We start from the raw sequence: 10,119 nt of genomic DNA on the forward strand, positions 1-10,119 counted from the left end.
ATCATTTCTGCTTTATTGACTATGCCAAAGCCTTTGACTGTGTGGATCACAATAAACTGTGGAAAATTCTTCAAGAGATGGGAATACCAAACCATCTGACATAATTCTTGAGAAATGTATGCAGATCAAGAAGCAACAGTAACAACTGGACGTTGAACAACAGACTGGTTCCAAATAGGAAAAGGAGTATGTCAAGGCTGTATATTGTCACCCTGCTTATTTAACTTATATGCAGAGTACATCATGAGAAACGCTGAAGCATAAGCTGGAATCAAGATTTCCGGGAGAAATACAATGAACTTAGATATGCAGATGACACCACCCTTATAGCAGAAAGTGAAGAAGAACTAAAAAGCCTCTTGATGAAAGTGAAAGAGGAGAGTGAAAAAGTTGGCTTAAAGCTCAACATTCAGAAAACGAAGATCATGGCATCTGGTCCCATCACTTCATGGCAAATAGATGGGGAAACAGTAAAAACAGTGTCAGACTTTATTTTTGGGGGCTCCATAATCACTGCAGATGGTGATTGCAGCCATGAAATTAAAAGACACTTACTCCTTGGAAGGATAGTTATGATCCACCTAGACAGCATATTCAAAAGCAGAGATATTACTTTACCAACAAAGGCCCGTCTAGTCAAGGCTATGGTTTTTTCAGTAGTCACGTATGGACTATAAAGTTGAAGTATAAAGAAAGCTGAGCACCAAAGAATTGATGCTTTTGAACTGTGGTGTTGGAGAAGACTCTTGAGAGTCCCTTGGACTGCAAGGAGATCCAACCAGTCCATCCTAAAGGAGATCAGTCCTGAGTGTTCATTGGAAGGACTGATATTGAAGCTGCAACTCCAATGCTTTGGCCTCCTGATGGGAAGACCTGACTCAGTTGAAAAGACCCTGATCCTGGGAAAGATTGAAGGTGGGAGGAGAAGGGGAGGACAGAGGATGAGATGGTTAGATGGCATCAATGACTCAATGGAGATGAGATTGAGTAGAGGCTGGGAGGTAGTGATGGACAACGAGGCCTGGCGTGCTGTGGTCCATGTGGTCTCGAAGAGTCGGACACGATTGAGCGAGTGAACTGAACTGAACTGATAGTCCATGGAGTCACAAAGAGTCAGACACAACTGAGTGACGTTCATTTTCACTTTCAGTAGAGGTGGGGATTAGTGGATTTTCAGCAAGGATCTGGTGTCAGTTCTGACAACTTAGTCACCCAAACACCTTGCTCTGAAATTGATTCAGACTCTTCAGCATTTGTCAATAGGGCAGGGAGATACTGAGTCCATCACCTGCTGGGTGAAGCAAGACTTGAATGAAAAGGTTATCCAGCACTCTAGCCAGGATCTCATGTTGGTTGACATGCAAGCAGAGACAGGACAGAGCAAAGAAAAGTCCTAATGAGACAGACTATTTAAATCTGGAAAAAAAGTAAGAGAATCTCCTTTCCATATCCCTCTCCATTCCCCTGAGTAGCCCTCATGTGGTATAAAGTTACTTGTACTAATGGTCCCCTTTCATTAAGCTGGCTTATTTCTATTTCTTTCTTTCTTTCTTTCTTTTTTTTTTTTAATAAATGGACATGTCCTTCATAAATTGAGATTACTCCAGTTAACATGAATTTGCATGAACTCTTTGAATTAGTGGCATCGTTTCTAAGCAAATAATATGCTACATTATATGATCTTTAAAAACATGTTCCAAAAGCTGTTTAATAGATATTTCCTATTATTTTTGGAACTTTTCACTTATTTGTTCATATATATATATATATATATATATATATATATATAATGAACTTCAGCCCAAAGGGGTAATGTCGAATCATTACATAGGAGAGTGAAAATGGTAAGATTGAACTGGATCTTATGAAACCAAGGGAAGACTTAGGAGAGGCTGCCATTTCATTCTGGACCTTCTGTATAAGATAAAAACACATTTTGATCATGTGCTGCCTTCTTAAAAGTAAAGTCAATAGACATATTCTAAGGATACCAGATAAAAATGCTATCTTTAGGAGAATAAGTGGCAACATTCCCTATGAGGAATATAAGAAAAGCAAGCATTTTGAGGATATGACAAGCACAGAATTAACACAAATGTCAGGGAGTATACTGACAAAACACTTATTGTAGATGACGTGCAATAGAAAATTAGCCAGGAGAGATCAAAGCAATGAATATCCACGTCTCCATGAGTTGTGAATATCCACGTGTCCATGAGTTGTTATTAAAGTTAGTGCCAAAAGGTTAATGACTTAAGTCTTTCCCTACCCAGGTTAAAGCCATGTTAGTTCCTCTGCATCTCAGATGACCTTATACCTTCTTTACTAAAATACCTTTAAGGGAATTCATATTATGTCTTTCCGTTTCCTAAACAGAGTAGAACACCAAGAAAAGTATCAGAACTGTTGCATAATTAACTCCTAAATCAATCTTTCTTCCACTTTTGTGAGCTCTTTGCTTCCAAAGGAGAAAATTGATTGCTAACTATGGTGTTTGATTTCTACTGCATGTTCAGCTTAAGCTTTGATAGAAAAATAATGGCTGTCACATGGACATCTTTTGCAATGTAATTTTATCACTGTATTGACAAGTGACGTCTGACAAAAAGTGGTGAATGCCTTAATTCTAAGTTGATGACTCAACTGACTCAACCCAAATGGCCAGAAAACAATTTCATTAGTTACTAAGAATAAAATAAATAGTTATTGATTAATTAGACTATGTTAGTGCTTTTTAAAACTCATAAAATGATTACTCTGATTTGACAGGGCTTAGGAAATCTTTCAGATACAATAACTCCTATACATTTTATTATTTTGTGAAGTTTGCTTTCAGAATTATCTACATAATTTACTGATGTTGAACAGTCCTAGAAACAGTACAAGTAATGAAGTTTGGGATTGATATATACAAACTACTATATAAAAAATAGGTAAACAAGGACCTACTGTATAGTCCATAGAAGCTCTTACACTTTGCTCTTATATAATGCTTACAGCTATGAAAATTAGGCTCTTTTTCTTGTTTTTCATACTCTAAAAGTTTCTTAAGAGCAGAGACTAAATTTTTTATTAAAATTGTGCTACCGATATACAGCCTGGCACCTGGGAAGCATGCAATAAAATGTCAAAGTATTTATTGAAAACTTAACATGTTAGATATTGTTCCTGGAGCTGAAGTTACCACATTGAGTCAAAAAGTCTAGATCCTTACTTTAGGAACCTTAAATTCTAGTAGGGGAAGCAGATCACATACAAGCAGGAAATATAAGAATTTCCAGTAATGATAAATACTGTGAAGAAAAATAGTATGATAGAGTCTGAAACTTTAATGAAAACAAGAGCAAGTTCTCTAGGAGAGAATCTTCCAAGCAGAGGGATCAGCCAGTGCAAAGGCCCTAATTTAGAAGGGAGTTTGAATTTAAGAAGTAGCAAAACTAAGAAGGCCTGTGTTGCTGAAAGAATAGTGAGTATAGGACAGCATTGCCGTAGAAGATTGAAAAGATTGACAAGGAGAGTTCTTGAGAGATTGACAGTTCAAGATGGACAGTTCTTGAAAGGTCTTGAAGGGTATGGTTAAAGATATAGAATTTATTCTGCGGCTGCTGCTAAGTCGCTTCAGTCGTGTCTGACTCTGTGCGACCCCATAGACGGCAGCCCGCCAGGATCCTCCGTCCATGGGATTTTCCAGGCAAGAGTACTGGAGTGGGGTGCCTTTGCCTTCTCCGAGAATTTATTGTAAGTATGATGAAAAGTCATTGAATTCTGAAGAGCAGAATAAAATTATCTAGTCATGCTTTTAAATGCTCACTGTGTCTCAACATAAAGAACTGTAAAAGCCAAGCAATAAGACCATGTAACATGTAATAAAAAGTAAAGATTCTGATTTCTATGACAAATCTAGCCAGTATATTAAAAAGCAGAGACATCACTTTGGCAACAAAGGTCCATGTAGTGAAAGCTATGGTTTTTCCAGTAGTCATGTATGAATGTGAGAGTTGGACCATAAGAAGACTAAGTGCTGAAGAAATGATGCTTTCAAATTGTGGTGCTGGAGAAAACTCTTAAGAGTCTCTTGTATAGCAAGAAGATCAAACCAGTCAATCCTAAAGGAAATCAACCCTGAATATTCATTGAAAGGATGCATGCTGAAATTCATGCTACAATACTTTGGCCACCTGATGTGAAGAGCTGACACGCTGGAAAAGACCCTGATGCTTGGAAAGCTTGAGGGCAGGAGAAGGGGACAAAAGAGGATGAGATGGTTGGATAGCATCATAAACTCAATGGACATGAGTTTGAGCAAGCTCTGGAAGATGATGAAGGACAGGGAAGCCTGGTGTGCAGGCTAACAAAGTTTTGCCAATAGAACGCACTGATCATAGCAAACAACCCTCTTCCAGCAACACAAGAGACAACTCTACACATGAACATCACCAGATGGTCAATGCTGAAATAAGAGTAATTATATTCTTTGCCACCAAAGAAAGAGGAGCTCTATACAGTCAGCAAAAACAAGACCGGGAGCTGACTGTGGCTCAGATCATGAACTGCTTATTGCAAAACTCAGACTTAAATTGAAGAAAGTAGGGAAAACCACAGGGCTTTCAGGTATGACCTAAATCAAATCCCTTACGATTATACAGTTGAAGTGACAAACACATTAAAGGGATTAGATCTGACAGACAGAACTGAAGAACTATGGACGGAGGTTCACAACATTGTACAGAAGGCAGTGATCAAAGCCATCCCAAGAAAAAGAAATTTAAAAAGCCTAAATTGTTGTCTGAGGGGGCTTTACAATAGCTGAGAAAGGAAGTGAAAGGCAAAGGAGAAAAGGAAAGATATATCCATCTGAATGCAGAGTTCCAAAGACTAGCAAGGAGAGATAAGAAAGCCTTCCTCAGTGATCAGTGCAAAGAAATAGAGGAAAACAATAGAGTAGGAAAGATTAGAGATCTCTTCAAGAAAATTAGAAATACCAAAGGACCATTTCAGGCAAAGATGGGCTCAATAAAGGACAAAAATGGTATGGACCTAACAGAAGCAGAAGATATTAAGAAGAGGTGGCAAAAACACACAGAAGACTATTCAAAAAAAGATCTTCATGACCCAGATGGCCACGATGGTGTGATCACTCACCTGGAGCCAGACATCCTGTAATATAAAGTCATATGTGCCTTAGAAAGCATCACTACAAACAAAGCTAGTGGAGGTAATGGAATTCCAGCTAAGCTATTTCAAATCCTAAAAGATGATGGTGTGAAAGTGTTGCACTCAATATGCCAGCAAATTTGGAAACTCCACAGTGGCCACAGGACTGGAAAAGGTCAGTTTTCACTCCAATCCCAAAGAAAGGCAATGCCAAAGAATGTTCAAACTATCGCACAGTTGCACTCATCTCACACGGTAGCAAAGCAGTGCTCAAAATTCTCCAAGCTAGGCTTCAACTGTACATACACCAACTTCTAGATGTTCCAGCTGGATTTAGAAAAGGCAAGGGAACCAGAGATCAAATTGCCAACATCCATGGGATCATAGAAAAAGCAGGAGAATTCCAGAAAATCATCTACTCTTGTTTTATTGACTATGCCAAAGCCTTTGGCTGTGTGGATCACAAAAACATTCTTAAAGAGATGGGAATATCAGACCACCTTGCTTGCCTCCTGAGAAACCTGTATGCAGGTCAAGAAGCAACAGTTAGAACTGGACATGGAACAACGGACTGGTTCCAAATTGGGAAAGGAGTACATAAAGGCTGTATATTGTCTCCCTGCTCGTTTAACTTATATCCAGACTACATCATGTGAAATGCCAGGATGGATGAAGCACAGGCTGGAATCAAGTTTCCTGGGAGAAATATCACTAACCTCAGATATACAGATGACCACACCCCTATGGTAGAAAGCAAAGAGGAACTAAAGAGCCTCTTGATGTGAAAGAGGAGAGTGAAAGAGTTGGCTTAATACTCAACATTCAGAAAGCTAAGATCATGGCATCTGGTCCCATCACTTCATGACAGATAGATGGGGAAATAATGGAAACAGTGACAGACTTTATTTTTTTCGGTTCCAAAATCATTGCAGATGGTGACTGCAGCCATGAAATTAAAAGACGCTTGCTCTTTGGAAGAAAAGCTATGACAAACCTAGACAGCATATTAAAAAGCAGAGATATTAGTTTGTCGATAAAGGTCTGTCTAATCAAAGCTATGGTTTTTCCAGTAGTCATGTATGGAGAGCTGGACCATAAAGAAAGTAGAGTTCCTAAGATTTGATGCTTTTGATGGTGTTGGAGAAGACTCTTGAGAGTCCTTGGACTGCAAGGAGTTCAAACCAGTCCATCCTAAAGGAAATCAGTCCTGAATATTCATTGGAAGGACTGATGCTGAAGCTGAAGCTCCAATACTTTGGCCACCTGATGCAAAGAGCTGACTCATTGGAAAAAGACCCTGATGTTGGGAAAGATTGAAGGCAGGAGAGGAAGGGGATGACAGGATGAGATGGTTGGATCGCATCACCAACTCGATGGACATGAGTTTGAGCAACGTCCCGGAGTTGGTAATGGACAGGGAAAGGGAAACCTGGCATGCTGCAGGCCCGGGGGCTGCAAAGATGAGGACATGCCTGAACGCCTGAACTAAACTGAGCTATTAGACATCAGGCATTTGTTCTGGGAACTTGGAATATATCAATGAACAAAACAAAGATGCCCACACTCAATTACATCCTTGTGGGTAGAGATAGACAAAAACTTTCATAACAAGTATATAATATTGAAGATTATAATAGATAAGGAACAAAAGAAAAATTAGAGCAGGTTAGGAAGATGGGGGGGGCGTTACCATAAAGAGAAAGAGAGTTAAGTGGGTTGAAATATTAAGTAGAGTAGTAGGAATTTTGCACAGACTTGAAGGAAGAGATAGAATTATTATATTTAACCAAGTGCTTGTCTCAGGCTAAAGCAGCTGGGCTTACTTGAACCTGTACCAGCATCCTCCGGAGGTTTGTTATCACCAGAATTATCTCCAGGGTTTATTAATGCACAAATCCTTGGGCTCTACTCACAAAGTTTCTGATTCAGTGTCAGGGAAGGAACAAAAATTTGCATTTCAAAAGGTTCCCAGCTGCTGCTGCTGCTGCTGCTGCTGCTGCTGCTGCTGCTGGACTGGAGTGGCACTGGAGAATCCGTGAGCTGGAGGAAAAGCTAGAGATGTGCAGGGTGTTTGCAGCTATTTCCCCAAGTGTGTGAGGGCCCCTCAGAGCTAGCTGGAGCCTTTCTGAAAAAATTTCACTATGCAAGCCTACCTTCTGGGACTATGTGCTGAGCAATAAAAGCCATAGGCTATGGGAGAATTGAAGTTCCATTTTGGTGTCTTCATTTAGCATTTGATTTTAGTTATTTTTCTCCTAAGGGCTTCCCCGGGAGTTCAGCGGTAAAGAACCCACTTGCAATGCAGAAGACCCGGGTTTGATTCCTGGTTTGGGAACATCCTCTGGGGAAGGAAATGGCAACCACTGTAGTATTCTTGCCTGGGAAATCCCATGGACAGAGGAGCCTGCTGGCTTCAGTCCTTGGAGTGGGACACAACTGAAGCAACTAAACAAGAACTTTTCTACCTAGTATTCCCAACTCCTTGCTCCCTTGCTACTTCATCATTCTCTCACAACAAGATATATAATTTAACAGTGTTCATTTCCCACTCTTATACCAGAGCCACTGAGCATTTCTGAAGAAAAATAGCACTGCAATAAAGATTGATGCCTATGCAACTTTAAACAATACACAAAATTCTTTTATCTGCCTTTGATCACTTCCGTTCCCATTCTCTATAGCTACTATGCCAAATGTTCATCTTAGTCTTCATGATCCCTGCCGCTTCCCACTCAACAGATGACAGTCTCTTAGTCAAAGAAGTCTCTGCCATTTCCGCCCCCTCCTCCAATACATATAAGCTCACATGTTCACTAGCTACAGACTTTCCCTTTCGTTTATTGCCTTCCTCCTGGTCTCAAGTAGCACCACACAGACAAAGTACTTAGGAAAGTGTTTGACACAAGCTAATGTGCTCAATAAATTTGTTTTTAGTTTTAGAGTGTTCAGTTTTTTATCATATTCTTTTATAAAACAGGTAATAAATATTTAAGAATAAATAAAAATGTTAGAATCTCTTTCCAAACCCTGTTTCACTAGACACACATTTGTATTCCCGGAAGACAACCACGGTTGTCACTATCGGTTTTTGTATTTCCTTCAAAAATATTGGAGCAAAGACATTTTCGATAGTGTACAGATTATGTAAGTATTTGAATAAGAAAGATAGCACATGTGTTCTGGGGGATGTCTCTACATAGTGCCAATACCCAAGTACTTGGTAACAAACAAAGTAACAGACTAAAGGATAAATTCTCTCTTGCTTTCTTCTGAGCTGTGGGAGTGTCACTGATCACAGAGGAATTTGTGGATGACCACTGTTGGGGGCTATCAACAACTGTAGTTTCCATTTCAATCTGCAGCAATAGTTAAGGGAGAAAATACTTCTGTTTTCATTACAGCAGTTACCAGTTGCTTGTGTATCCTTCCAGAGTTATTCTATGTACCAATAAGCAAGTGTATTCATAAATGTTCTTTATGTCACAGAAATAGTAATATACTATACTTACTTTTCTACACTCTGGTTTGTGACTTTAAAATATGTTTTGGAAATCTTTTCATATCAGAATATAAAGAGCTTCTGTGTTCACTGAAGGATGTACATAACTTATCTGTATTGATGTACATATTTACTTCTCACAGATGGAAAATTCTTAGATTGACTTGAACCAATGAGATTATTTTAGAATGTATATTAGATTTACTGCTTAGTATAGTTTTAATATTTTATTTACTGACTGGTAGAGAGACATTTCAATATTTTTTATTATATATTAGCCAATAATTATGGTTGTTAACAGCCTTACTATTATAGAAAGAAAAGGTTTGGAAAATTTTTTTTAGTGACTACTGTAATGTACTGTCATAGTACACTGATTCATATAACCTGAGAGTGAACGTTTTGAGAAAATGTTTTATGACATATTCATTTTTATATCTAAAGTACCAACTATAGTGCTGAAACTAAATAAACATTTGCTGAATAGGTGTATGTCTCTTTTCTCTGGGCGGACTTGCTAAGTCGCTTCAGTTGTGTCCAACTCTTTGTGACTGCATGGACTATAACCCACCAGGCTCCTGTGTCCATGTGATTCTCAATATACTTCTCGATGGCATGAATTGCATCTTTTATGAATATATATCACCTTTAGAACTTAACACATGCTGTGTTGCTTGATAAATATTTATTGATTCATGTTCAGAACTTAGGAAACAAGTCAGGAAGTTCAACCATTGAGTTCTCTGATATTTTGTTATTCCATTTGGTTGACACTTTAGATTTCTTCTATGCTAACTCACAATGTGGGTACTAGTCCCTAAGTTGTGTTCAGCTCTTTGCAATCCTATGGACTGTAGCCTGCCAGGCTCCTCTGTCCATGGAGTTCTCCAGGCAAGGTTACTGGAGTGGGTTGCCATGCCCTCTGCCAGGGGATCTTCCTGATCCAGGGATTGGACCCACAACTCAATGCAGGGTCTCCTGCACTGCAGGCAGATTCTTTGCCATCTGAGCTATACGGAAGTCCCAAATCACAATAGGTAACATAAATCATCATTTAACCATGTCATTTTAAAAATATCAAAACATTGTTTATAATTTTTTAATAGTTTTCTTTAAAAAATATGACTTTATTAGTATCAGTCACATATATATATATATATATATATTCAGCTCAGTTCAGTAGCTCAGTCGTGTCCAAATCTTTGCGACCCCGTGAACTGCAGCACACCTGGCTTCCCTCTCCATCACCAACTCCCAGAGTTGACTCAAACTCATGTCCATCACATCGGTGATGCCATCCAACAATCTCATCCTCTGTCTCCCCCTTTTCCTCCCACCTTCAATCTTTCCCAGCATCAGGGTCTTTTCAAATGAGTCAGTCCTTCGCATCAGGTGGCCAAAGTACTGGAGTTTCAGCTTCAGCATCAGTCCTTCCAGTGAATATTCAGAATTGATTTCCTTTAGGA

This window comes from Capra hircus, chromosome 1 (assembly GCF_001704415.2).
Source record: "Capra hircus breed San Clemente chromosome 1, ASM170441v1, whole genome shotgun sequence".
Classification (NCBI taxonomy): domain Eukaryota; kingdom Metazoa; phylum Chordata; class Mammalia; order Artiodactyla; family Bovidae; genus Capra; species Capra hircus.